Consider the following 14,284-nt stretch of genomic DNA (forward strand, 5'->3'; position numbering starts at 1 on the left):
TGCCTACATTCTGAAAATAGCCAAATAACGGAATACACAAGAAAAATACATCATGGACCTTAAGCCCGGACTTCAAATGGCCTTCAATCACATCTATAAACCCGTCAAGTCCATCCTGTCATCGCAAATAGCAATCGCACAAGTAGAATGCTTAAAACCCAAGAAATGGCCAAAAACATCAATACACGGGAATACACTGAAAATCCAAAAATCTGGACTTCAAATAATATGCAATCGCATCCGTTACTCGATCGAGTCCGTGCCTTGATCGCTTATCGTAATCACATTGTCGTATGTGCATTGGCCCTTGTATTGTTGTGATGCGATTCACCGATTGTCGATCAGTGCTATCGCATATCGCACAGTCGCAAAATAGCATATCGCATTGTCCTCCCGCCAGGACTTTATCCCTTCAACGCTCTGATTTGATACATCTTACATATCTGATAAGGGTTTAGGCTACAAAACATTATATTTCGGGTCCGCCTCCACATCGCTCCATCACCGGTCGCTTTGTCACACATCGTAACATCGGCATATCGCCAATCGGCCTACCTAGGGTTCTGATGTAGCGTGAAGGCCTTCCTCCGATGCGATATATCTAAGATCTCTATCAGGGAGCCCTTAAGGCCTACTGCTCCACCCTTTAAACCTTTCCGATGTGATTTTCTTTAAGAGATGCATATTCTCCATTAAGTCCCATTTAACAAGAAAATGCCTCCTTTTCAAAGGACGATGGGCAATTTTCTTTTTACAATAACTTCTTCATCCGAAGTCCGTTTTTGCCCATTCAAATTGCGTTAAATTCAGAATGAAGAGAGATGAAAACAAGAAGAAGATAAATCAATGGCACATAAGACAAGATGTATCTAGGGAAAGCCACTGCTCAAAACATCGCTAGCTGTATTGCATATATCATAAATATGAGTGAAGATACAAAGCTTGTTCTCACTAGAACAATTCCGCACAAGTATGCTAAACTCTCTCAGCTCACAAGCTAGCTCTTGGCCAACACTTAGCCAATTCTATAGTTCTCCAAGCCCCTATTTCCTTTCTTAATTCCTAGGATGAATAGCTCGTATTTAAATGGAATTCATGCTTCCAAAACAATGCAATCCAAACATAAGATGAATCTCTGATGCATGCATGATATTTACATTGCAGTAAATAATACAACTGATAGTACATTGTCCCTACACTCTAGTCTCAATTGGGTCTTTATCTGAACTGACATGCATGAGTTTCTCATGAGGGAATATTCAGTTAAGTAGAGTAGCACTAGTGGATGCATTAGTGCACCAACTGATTGTTAGTCCTCTATTAGTTCCAAAAACAATTTAGAACTAATTTAACTTAACTTAACTCAGTAAACTAAGTGATCTAATTTCCAACTCAATTTAAACTCACATTGGACCCCTAAAACTCAGGGAGAACATATACATGACTACATAAAGACTTCCAACTCAAAATTCCTAAGCTAATTAATTTAATTAAACTTAATTAACTATTTACAAGTTGCTATGACAATAGAATTCAATTTTAATTCTTAGTTTAATTCAAGGACAAATTTAACTGGCATTTCTTATTGCTATTTCTCAACACATTGTATATACCATTCTATTTTTTTCATTTGTTTCTAACTACTTATGCAATTTTTTTTTTATGTATATAAGAAAATTCTTCAACAAAAGGGGAAAAAAAGAGACAGTAAGATCCCATCATCTAGCAACCCATCACATTACCAAATACTTTTCAAACGACTCATATTGCCCAAAATTTGTAGGTTACGTATATTTCTAGAATACAAAATGCCTTACAACATCTGGTGGCCCATCACATTGCAAAACACTTTCCAAATAACTTATATTACACAAACTTTTGTGTTACTTACATTTATAGAATACAAAACACTTTACATAGACAAGAAAGCTAATGATATTACTATTTTTCAAAATTCCTCCTTAATACAATATATTTGTAAGATAATTTGGTGGCATCTCTTAAACTACCATGTTTCATATTCATAAACAAACAAACAAACAAACAAAACATTATGATACATTACATCATTTTTTCCATTTCAAACATTCCTAGATAAGAAACATCATTTTAAGAAAACCACATATTTAATATTTCTCAACACAATGGTACTATTACTATAAGAATGCATAATTACTTAAATGGAGTTTTTGTTTATTTATTACAAAAATGATTAAGTTAATTAGTGGGCCAATTGCATTCATTTTATTCCTTAAAATTAAGTATTTTTTGGAAGTTATAATTCCACTTGATTTATGAGAATTTAGACCATGGAACGTTTTTTTTGGAATGGATAATTGTATGTGTTGTCATACATTTTGGTAATTTAAGGGTGGAAAAATTGGAAGAATCGGTTGGTAAGGCCCATTTTAGTGGCAAGGCCCAATTTGGAAATTTGGAATCTAAAACCTTCTTGTGCCATTTTGAGGCATTAAATGATTTTTTGGGGGGGTTAAAACTTTGTAAACATATTTAATAGCCTCTTGATATCATTCCATGCACTAAGTCGTTTTCAATAGTGAAAAAAAATCACCTCAATTGGGGATAATATGTAGATGTTATGCCTCCCACAAGTTGACTTACATTGTTGACCATCAAGGTATACGTGGATGGCCTATCAATCCCCATTACTCACATGTGTGGCCCATGTGTGATCTTTTAAAAATGATCTAGAAGATCCAAAACCTTATCACTAATTGAGAGTTGAGGATGCAAAAGCCCAATCACTAGACGACTAATGTGCTATTTAAACATTGGGTTGCTAGGAGGAGAATGGATTCCATTCTTTAGCATTGTACTCATTTCATAGTTGAGAAAAGCACCTAAGAGTGGAATTTGAGAGCATAATAGAGTAGGACAATATTTTGTAGTAGTCATTCAAGCCACAGTGTCAAACAAAACTCTATAATGAATGTCTCTTTCTTTATAGTTTCATTTCCAAATAGGCATCACCTTCTAGATAGGTTTTTGCCCATATTAGATTTTTCAGGATACATCTTGTGTTCATTTGTGTGGATGGTGTGTTCTTTTGCTGATTTATTTAATTATTGATCAATTATTTCATAAATTCAAGCAATAAGCTAGTAATAATTAATCTCATATCTAAGGAAATAAATCGCATAATTTAAGATTTCATAACACTATAAGATCTCTTGGGATAAATTGTTCCAATGGAATATCCATGATAGTTTACACATCATATTGGTACCAAAGTAGTTTCTTTGGGGAATTTTTGGAAAGTTGAAAGGTCTAGGAATTGTATTACTATGGAAGTCAAAAAATCTAACCATGACAAATGAGTTTATTCACAACAATCCTCAAGATATAGCAATAGAGAGATTCTTGAGGTTGGAAGAGAAAGTTGCTGATATCTGTCACAACACAGGCCTCCTCATGGTGGCTCTAGCAAGCAATGTCATATCATTTGGGGAGGTTTGTGGCTCTAAAACAAAATATGGATCTAAAGAAAAATGATGAGATAGTGAAGACCTGTAAAAGGAATCAAGAAAAGAGCCCAAGAAAGAGAAACCTTATTCCAATGTCACTTCTCCTTCATAACACGTATTAAAAATGGAAGTGAAAGTAAATATCAAATCTTATTAAGTTGATACCATGATATTAATTTGAACCATCGGTTGCAACAATTAGAAGTGTATTTCAGTGTCCATAATATAGATGAAGAGTTTAAATTTTCATTTCCCTGATTGAAACTAGAGGGCCATGCACTACCTTAGTGGGAAATCCCGACTTAGACAATTAGGCTTGATGGTGATCCACTCATGACTAATTTGGTGGATATTAAAACCCTCATCAAGTACTAGCTCTACCTTATTGGTTATGTACAAGACCATTGGATACGTTGGCATCACGTCATGTAGAGGCAAGGGAAAAGTGTGTAAGAGTACATCACCAAATTCTTATGTTAGCACTTACTAAATCTTTGGTTCATTTGCATGGATAGTGTTATTATGTGCTTGTTCTTTCCATTTCTTATTTCTTATTTCAATTATTTCATAAATTTGAATAAAGTTATTAATTACTTAAACTAGAATCTAAGCAAAATAAATCTACATAATCTAAGTTTTCATAAGTTCTATTGTGGCAAATGGTTCTAGTGGAATATCCATAGTATTTCAAATTTTGGTGTTGGGAAGATAGTTGTCAACTTACAAAAGTATGTATATTGGCCCAATATGCAAGAAAATGTAATTTTATATATTAGAGGATGCATTCTTTGTTGTACTAGCAAGCCTAGTAATAGAAAACATGGTTTATAGGTGGTTTATACCATCCCTTTCCTGTACCTACTCAACTGTGGGAAAGCATGTCCATGGATTTTGCTGGTGGTTTTCCACAACTAGGAAGGGAAATGGTTGTCTATTTGTGCTAGTTTAAAGGTTCAACAAGATGTGCATTCTTATGCCTTGTATAAGGACCATCAAAGGACAATTAGAAGTAATAAACATGTTCTTTGAATAGGTCTAGATGCACTTTGGGATACCATGAAGCGTCATCTGAGGTGGAGATATGAAAGGAAACATTAGGTTTTATGTAAGTATTTCCCATTTAGTGTAGAAGAAATTACAAAAGAGTATTTCCTTTGTCATGGAATTTAATAAATCTAAAGAGAATTAGCTCCCTATAAAAATAATGTTTCTTCAAAAAGAACTTCAAATTTGATCATGTTTCACCTCAAAAGATAATCAAAAGAATTTATTTTTTAACACTTTCGCAATCATTGTTTATGTTTTAGATGGGCAAAATGTTTGTATCTTTGCATAAATGTATCCTAGTAACAATGGGGAATTGGTCAAAAAAGGTGTAGATGTTCATTTATTTGGAAACAACCCTTTAGAATCCATTGCAAACTCTGTTATGTCCGATAAAAATTTGAATGTCAAGAAGCAATAGGTTGAACACATGAATTGATGATGGGAAAATGACTCATAAGTGATCTATGTCTACAAAAACAAATGCAACATGTACCTTGAGATACATAAACAAATGTAAAGGAATGCAACAAATCCACGACCCTGTTTTTTTATTTCATCTTCAAGAGATGCATAATCTCTTTTGTAGCAAAGTATGTAAGCTAAATTCATCCTACGATGAATTTGGACTAGTGCATGGTGGTTTAAGAAGGTGGTACATGAGTTGTGAGGATATAACGATATGCAACTCAAATTGGTATTAATAGAGGTGACCTGAGTTTGGTTTGGGATCTAATCTATAATAAATACAATATTGGATTGTTGGGTGTAGGAATTACACTTAAGAAAACTCCTCAACACTTAAATTGTCAACTCAGGGGATTCGTAAACTTAGAGACGAAGCACAGACAATGCCAGAGATAGTATGAATATTTCTAATGTCAATCCCTACTTTCTTTAAAGGAAAGATTGCATAATCAAACTAAAAAGAGAAAAAGGCAACTTGAACCATCAAAATAACTTAAGACTGGAACAAGGAAGAATGCATTTGCAAAAGGGATTTAGAAATAAAGGGGCAATCACTCTAGCTAACTATTAATTAACTACTGAGTGTGTGTTTTTCTTTAGCAGAGACACTTAGAAGTCTCATCAGATGGACCCTTCAAACCTGCTTATGTAGAGATTTCCTTCTTACACTAATTTGTCCTGCACTAGTGCAGGAACAGAGATTTATGTAGAGGGTATAAATGGTGTCTTTACTAAAAGCGTTTTTCTTCCTGCAAGGGCTTGAACTTTTTCAGGTTCAGAGCACTTAGATCCCATGGCAAGAAACTAGTTCTTGCACCAGATCAGAGCTTCTTGCATTTAGCATTTAGTTCTTAAAATAAGTGTTTAGTTACTGCAAGTGCTATTATACTATGAAATCAAATTGCACACATAAAAATGAATGTTTCTAATTTTGACAGAGTGTAGAAATAAAGAAACAATCCATATAATTGTTGGATGTGGAGCCTGATTATCTTCTGTATTTAAAGGTTTCAGCCAGATGTTTACCCTAGGAATACTGTACACCCCTCCACACGAGGGGGTGTAGGGGGGACTTGTCCCCCTCCGCAGGGGTAAATCCCCCCCGGCTGGGGGGTCCGAGGGCCAGCGGTCCCCCAGCGGGGGTTCGGGGGCAGTGCCCCCAAAGCTAAAAAATAGCTGTAAAATTGCCTTGTAAAAGTCTAGTAATTTCTAGTCAATCTGGGCCGTTGATTAGGCGGATGATCTGACGGTAGAAGTTATTTTTAATTTAGGGTTTTTTGCCCTAAAAGGAAACCCCTCACTATATATGAGGGAATTGTATTTCATCTATACATATCTGTATTCTGAGTGAGGAAGAGAGAGGAGATTGAGAGCAAAGAGGGTGTTACAACGGATCTGCTGTAGGTTGTATCTCTTCAGTTTGTTGGATAATATAAAAGGAAGCAATGGTTGTTTCTCTGTGGACGTAGCCCAAATTGGGTGAACCACGTATATTTGTGTCTCTCTTACTTTATGTGTTTTCTGTGTTTATATTTTGTGTTCCATTGCTTCGTAATATATAATTTTCTAACAATAATTTATCCTGTCATAAAGTGTTTAATGAAAGCAAGAAAATTGTGGGAAGTAAACTAGAAAGGCTTGCTGCATCACACCAACGTGCACTGGTGCAGGTTCATTTCTCCTACTTGGACTAGGCGGGGGAACCAATCCGAAATCAACTGCAGAAAATGAATAGCACACCAATGTGCACTGGTGCAAGTTTATTTCTCCTACTTGGACCAGGCGGGAAAACCAATCCGAAATCAACTGCAGAAAATGAATAGCACACCAACGTGCACTGGTGCAGGTTTATTTCTCCTGCTTGGACCAAGCGGGAAAACCAATCAAACAGAACTGTAGAAAATGAATAACACACCAACGTGCACTGGTGCAGGGTTATTTCTCCTGCTTGGACCAGGCGGGAAAACCAATCCAAAATTAGGTGCAGGAAAAGGAAATCTAACTACTTCACACAGTGGATCTACTTTCACTCAAACAAGAATACATGTGCTTGAAATTAAATCACACTTGACAACATAAACATAAATTACAAGAAACAAGAAATAGGGTAAATGTGTTGGGTTTGTTGGGCCCTAGCCAACTAGCGCGTTTCCCTTTCAAATAGAAACGTTGCTCAGTACTTTATCAATTCATCAGCTTTTAAACACAGAAATATGATTTATAAAACATGAGGTGGAGCTCCCTTCTTATTAATTCATTGAGGAAAATACATGTGTGAATACATAGTCCAACCCAGATTCGGGCGATAACAAAATACAAGCCTGTTACTGCCTCTCTGGCTATATCTCTATTCTATACAAATTATGTCAAAAAAACTATATCGTCCTATTTACATTCTTCATTATATAGATCTTTGGCCAAAGGCCAAAAATATTGTTTAACCAATTACATAACCGATATGCAGAATTTAGCTTCTCGGCATTCAAAATTAGGCAGTTCAACAAAATTGGTCATAGCCAATCTCCAGCAGTTCGATCTTGGCTGCCTTTGGATTGACCATGCTATCATGGCTAGAGCTCGGTTGCCTTTAGATCTATCCTGCTGTCATGGCTGAAGCTGCGTAAAACGAGGCGATGATTAAGGAGGTCCGGATCTACTGCAAGGATTCACTATGCTGGCACCGGTGCAAGATTCGATCCTGCACTAGGATCAGTAGTCACGGTAAGCATTTGACTACCAAATAAACATTGGAGATATCGATAAGTTACAAGAGTGATTATAAGCAAGAAATCATGTAATAAATAATTAATTAATGCTAAGTTAAGTTAAAAATATGAAATATAAAGTTCATACGAAATATGTCATCGTTCTTGGACTAGTGCAAGATGAGGGTGTATATGAGAGGTAAAACATCGGTAAATGGTTATGATTTAGGAAGGAAAAAATGGCCAAAAGAGAGCAAATTAGGGGGCTAACATCCTCCCATCACTAAACTATTGTGTGTCCTCACACAACTCTTTACCTCTGCAAAACAACTTTAAAACTTTGAGCATTCCAGCTCAATCCTGCTTTGGCATACTGTCATCAGCCTGCAATGTTTCAGACTTCTTATTTCTGATGTCCTTTAATTTCTTTGTCACCTTTTTAAATCGCCTGATACATTGCGCAGCTCGGTACTTCCAGATTTTAACTTCTCTTTTCTTTTTCCGTATCTCCGCCGTCAATTCTCCTCTACTCTGTTCTTTATCCTCATGCGCTTTGGCTACAAGCTGCTCTAAGTTCTGCACTTGAAGCTCTAGTTCAACTACCCGAGCAGCAGGAGTTACCAAATATTTTTCTTTTTCTGTTTCGGCAAGGGCTGTGTCTTCCTCAGGGACCTCAATATCTGCCATGGTTACATCAGGAAACTCTTCTCCCTCTGGTCCCTCGTCTTCTAGTTCTTCCTCCTTTGGTTCTTCTTCTCCTGCCTCTCCTTCTTCTGCTTCTTCTTCTATGGGTTCTACGTCTTCTTTTTCAGATTCTACCTCTTCTTCTTCGGATTCTACCTCTTCTTCTTCGGATTCTACCTCTTCTTCTTCAGATTCTTCTCCTCCTGCTTCTTCTTCTTCTGCTTCTTCATCATCTGGTTCTTCTCCTCTTGTCTCTTCTTCTTCTTCTTCTTCGTTGTCCGGTTCTTCTCCTCCTGTCTCTTCTTCTTCTGCTTCTTCATTGTCTGGTTCTTCTCCTCCTGTCTCTTCTTCTTCTACTTCTTCATTTTCTACTTCTTTTTCTGGTTCTTCTTCTCGCACTGGTGCTTCTTCTTGTACTGGTGCAGGAGGGGATTCCACGCCCTTTGGGTACTGTGGTTCTTTGCCTGCATCAGATACTTTATTCTTTTTCCGGGGCTTTTTGATGAAATCGGCCAATAGAACATCGTCTTTGACCTCTGCAAACTTTGCTACGTCCGCAAGGACTGACAAGTTGTCATTTTCAGGGGTCTGTGTCTGTACTGGTGGCGCAAAAGGGGTCTCTTCAACCGGTGCGCTAGCTATCTTCTTATTTGAAGATGAGGCATTTTTTTCTTTTTTAGATCGTTTCCTTTTTGCACTGGTGCAAGGAGGACTCCCCTTCTCATTTTTACTTGGGCCTTTGCTTGTGCTATCGGGGTCCTCTATCTCCTTTCCAGTGGTTGTCTCTTTGTGAAGTTGTTTTAACTATCCCTCCCATGTCATACCTTTAACTTCTAGCTGTTTCAAGACCAAAATTTTTATCAGGCCGTGGTGATATAGCCTCGTGTCGACCTAGTCTGCCCGTCCATCCTGCACACTTTTAGCCATTTTCTCCAAGCTCTTAAGCAGAAAATAAGGGAAATTCATCCTCCACTGGACATGTTGGCTGGCTTCAAAATGTTGCAGCATTCTAAAATGATATACCAAAGTGCGGGTGTATCTTCTCTCACAGGTTACAAACTTCTGTAGGATGAAAAGGAGGTCTTTCCATTGTCCCAGCAGGGCACTGCGTGGAACTCCTACCTTCCAGTCTACCTCTATCTTCTTATCAACGATGAAATGCTACCATCGCTTCCTTTCTAGCTTCTGATTTTTAAACCACTGTTCACCAGTGTTCTCCAAGCTCGTTGCTGCTGCTATAAATTCTTCTGTGACTTTAAATTTGAGAGGCCCAATTTTCACTTGACTGTTTCTTAAACTCCTGGAAAACTGTAAAGCCACTTCTTTATCATGCACGTCAAACTTCTGCAAAAAACTGAAGAAAACTCAAGTCTCGCAATAGTGGAAAACTATTGCGATACTTGGTAGTCTGCTCTACCTTCCTGGGAGATGAGGGTTCGTTCCGACAGGCGGCATCGCTGCTTAACAGCTATGAACAATTGAGAATTTTACATGCAATACCGAGGAAATCGTCTCTTATAAATAGAGATCCAACTATCCACCATCCTTTCCATCTTATCACCCGTTCATTCGCCGTAGATGCGCGGCAACTTTGAGGTCAGGCCGGATTCGTACTTGCTAGGTGAGATAATCATTATGAGTGAAGGATTTCTAGGATTATGGTGGAGAGGGGTAATTATGTCCAAGTAATGGTTAAAACATTTCCACATTCCTTCATAATTCAAAAAATAACTTAGCTTTCATTAAAAAAGATCATGATTTCTAACTTAAAAAACACCTTGTACTTTAAATAATTTTCTCCTAGTTAGTATGATAGCATAAGTACTCATCGGCTAAGTGAAAGGACTTCATATAAATTTTCATGATGACCACTTTCCTATGTCATATGCTATGAAAATAATAACTTATACTATGTTTCTGAAAGGGTACATTCTTGCACTAATCTGCTTGCACCTCTTAAATTATACTATTCTGCTGGTACCATTCTGCTTGCTTTATCATATAGGACAACATGCTTACACTATTGCAAGCATAATATCTAAAAACAAAGAATTTAAATAGTATATGTTGGACTTCCACATGACTTCCTCAACTTATACTGGAAATTTGCTTCGCCCTTTCTTGATGCTTCAGAGCATATCCTTTTGCTCTTTGTGTGCAAGGTCCTGCAATAAATTCATGATGGAATAAAGAAGTGGGAAAAGGGAAATTTCAGAATGGGAAGGAATTTTGTTACAGGGATTCCAGGAATAGTACCAAAAGAGGGAATAAATAGAAGTGGGATAGGGAAAAAAATTCAAGGGTAAGTGGGATTTCTTCAAAGAGGACAGGGTAAATTTAGAAGAATGTGGGAAGGTTAATCATTCTAGGATTGAAGAAGAAAACTGAGCGAATATTAGGAAAGTGGAATATGAAGAAAGGCAAAAAAAATTCTGGAAGGTCTGCCTGCACTAGTGTAAGAAAAAATAACTGCAGCGAAAATTAAGCAATACTTGAGTAAAAATATCCATGCTAATTACCCCAATTGTATAATGGTTGGTTCTGTTGAACCTACTTTTACTTGGTGGTCGCTAGCGTGTCTAAAGATCAAACAACATTTTCTTTTTATTAGAAATTTTTGATCTTCCTGCCAGTAATCTAGTTTTCAGGTTGATCCTTCTGCAATCATGTCAGCGAACTAATTTTCATCATTACAGGAAAATATTTTTTCCTTACTTTTTTCTTATCTTTTTTTTATTATTATTATTATTTTAAGAATAAAGAGAATTCATGTTTTCAAAAGGTTGGTATTACCATTCACCACTACTGTCCCAAATTGTTTTTGGACTTGTTGTGTAAAACCTTTCCTGGTAGGTGGTTGAAAATACTTCTTTAACCGGTGTCCATTTACAAAGAATACTGAATTTTGTCCATCAATAGTTTTAACTTCTACTGCTCCATTCTCAAATACTCGAATAACTTCATAAGGTCCCATCCAACATGTGTGGAATTTCCCTTTAAAGATTCTAAATCTAGAATCATAAAGGAGCACCAAATCACCTGGTTGGAATTGCTTTTTCTGAATAGACTTGTCATGCCACCTTTTACATTGCTACTAAATTAGTATGTTCTGTTGAACAACATCCCTACAAAATTCATCTAACTCATTTAATTGAAGAAGACGCTATTGTTGTGCCTCAGAGAGATCTAGTCCTTGTTGGAAATAATACTGAGAGGGGGGGGGGGGTGAATCAGTATTATCAAATCAATAAAACTTTTTCATTTCCATGTACGCTACTTCAATTAATGGAACCCGTGTGTATACGCAACTGTGTCTAATGCAACTAGCATATATCCAAAATACTTATGATTCAGTTAGTCCATTAATGTTGATCTTAAGTTAGTGCATCATAACTTCTTTAACCATATGAACAGTAAGCAGGTGCAGTAAAACAGAACAGATCATCACACACAAGAAGCACACATGAACACCATGATATAAGGTGGAAACCCAATGTGGGTTAAAACCACCTGCTGCAAGTCATCTCTATCTTCTTTTAATACGAAACTTCATTTTACAATATTTCTGTGCTGGTGCAGTCTTATACAGGCTTCTACCTACAGAAGGCTACAACCTTCTCTCGTTCTCCAGACTCTCCTGGAAGGGAGCTACAACCCCCTTATCTCTTGTACTAGCCGATCCATTTACTAGTACGTAGGTGCCTGCCTACAGAAATGCTCCAACCTTTACTCATTCTCCAGCTGCTACTAGAAGGGAGCTACCACTCCCTTTGCTCTTGTACTAGCTGATGTACTAGTACGTAGGCGCTGGCCTACAATCTCCTTCCATCCTCCAAGGACCACATTTCATACATTTTCAGACTGGATACTCCTGAAGCACAATACTAAAATCTGAAGGCCACGTTTCATCCAATTTTTTTACTGGACCCATAAATATCATTGAAGCACACAATCAATCAATACTAGCATCATCAATCTCTGAATCACCCAATACTAAATCACTGAAACCTTGTCAACAAAAATTGCAGTCACCAGAACACAGAGCAGAATAATGAACTCTGCAAAAATATTCAGAACCAACTGTATCATCAAAATCATGCATCAGAGTGCATACGCTACTTGGAAGTGTTGAACCAGCGTGTATACGCAACTTCACCAAAGTGAACCAGCGTATATATCATCAATTACTTACTTATAACTTGATGCACTTCCTGACTTCAGACATATCCAGATTATTACATATGCAAGGATAATATGTGTGTTAGCAACCAGATCTAGTCCATCAGATCACATAAATATGAGTCATTATGATCCTGATCCATTATTAGATCTCATCCATCACCACTGAAGCTAAACACAATCAACCAAACAGAATATGCAGAATACTGACACCATTAAACAGTCACCAGAACTCATCAAGAACCACCTGTAACTTCAAACACCATAGCTCAAATGGTATACGCTACTACAATGAACCAAACCCACGTACATACGCGCTTTCACCAAAGCCAACCCGCGTACAGATCTATAAATATTCAATCATGACTTGTAGATATTTCAAACTTAAGTTATACCCAGTTCAGAACATTACATGTGTCAGTATACAGATCTAGAACAAGCATAATCAACCATATAGAGATAGTTCATTTCAAACCATTTGATCCCGATCTATCCTTAGATCTTGTTCTCCATCAACCGGTGAGATTTCTCCTTAGCTTAGATCAAGCAATGCATCATAAACCCTTTACCTACATACTGGATTTCATACTTCATCAAATATTCAAGTCTTTTCCATGCTCTTGTCTAATTATCTTCTTCTCCTTTTATAGTCTTAGGCCTTACTCAATACCATGGTCCAAAACCATAACAAATCAATACCATGGATCTTGTTAGCGCTTGAGATTTCACCTTAGGCTGAGGAAGGTAAACCTTCAAGGCAACATCAAACCATTTCACCTCGTAGCTAGCCCTACGGGGTATGAGAAGGCTCTCTCCGGTCAATCTCAGTAAAATGTTCAATGGTGAGATGACCCACAAGGTAACACAGATATTAGGCTAGTAAACTGATAAGGAAATTTGATTTGGGGTTTTTAATTAAATGACGGGGCTTTTCTGGGCTGCATGGGCAAAGTCACAGCTTGAACAAAGAAATATAATGACTACACAGATTATCAACTGAGGCAAGGTAGGCAAGCAATTTAACACCAAATCTAGATTTTAAATGAGATGGCAAGACTGGTGAGGAACTGACAAGGGCATAGGAGATGAATCCTTGTCAAACAGAAGAAAACATCGAACGTGAACAAACTTATAGGAGGAGCATATAATACTATGAATTCCTACCTAAACACTTCATTTGTTCAGCTAGAAATGATCGTGAAATGAAATGAAACATAACAGTTTGCATGTGAGACAAAGGGAAAACTTATGCTAAATTAACATACCACATGAATCTCAGAAGTTAGAGCTGTGAAATTTTCATTAAAAATCCCTGCAGAAAACTGTACATTGAAATCTCTGTTCCAGCACTCAGCCCTCAGAAAATCCTCCTCTCCCTCTCTGTCCTACAAATGAAGTTTTTAATATATCAAATAAACACAGTTGGGGGAAAAACAATCGACCCCAAGACCCGGCATTTGTTTTTATCATTATTAATAAATAAACTAACAGAAACAATCAGCTCTTTCTGAAAATAAAAATGCCCTCCTTCTTCTACTCGAACTGTTGAAAACTGATGAAGCGGTGGCATTAGTGTCATTACAGGTGTCACTCCCAATTACTGAAAATAAACATGAGCAGTCAAATCTGTATGTCACTTTGCACATTCTGGGTTTCATAACTGCGCCCCAGATCTCTGCGCTGTTACAATTACAAAAATTAGAAATGGGCGTTTCATCT

This window comes from Pinus tabuliformis, chromosome X (assembly GCF_031772625.1).
Source record: "Pinus tabuliformis cultivar Carrire ecotype Pingquan chromosome X, CPIR1, whole genome shotgun sequence".
NCBI lineage: Eukaryota > Viridiplantae > Streptophyta > Pinopsida > Pinales > Pinaceae > Pinus > Pinus tabuliformis.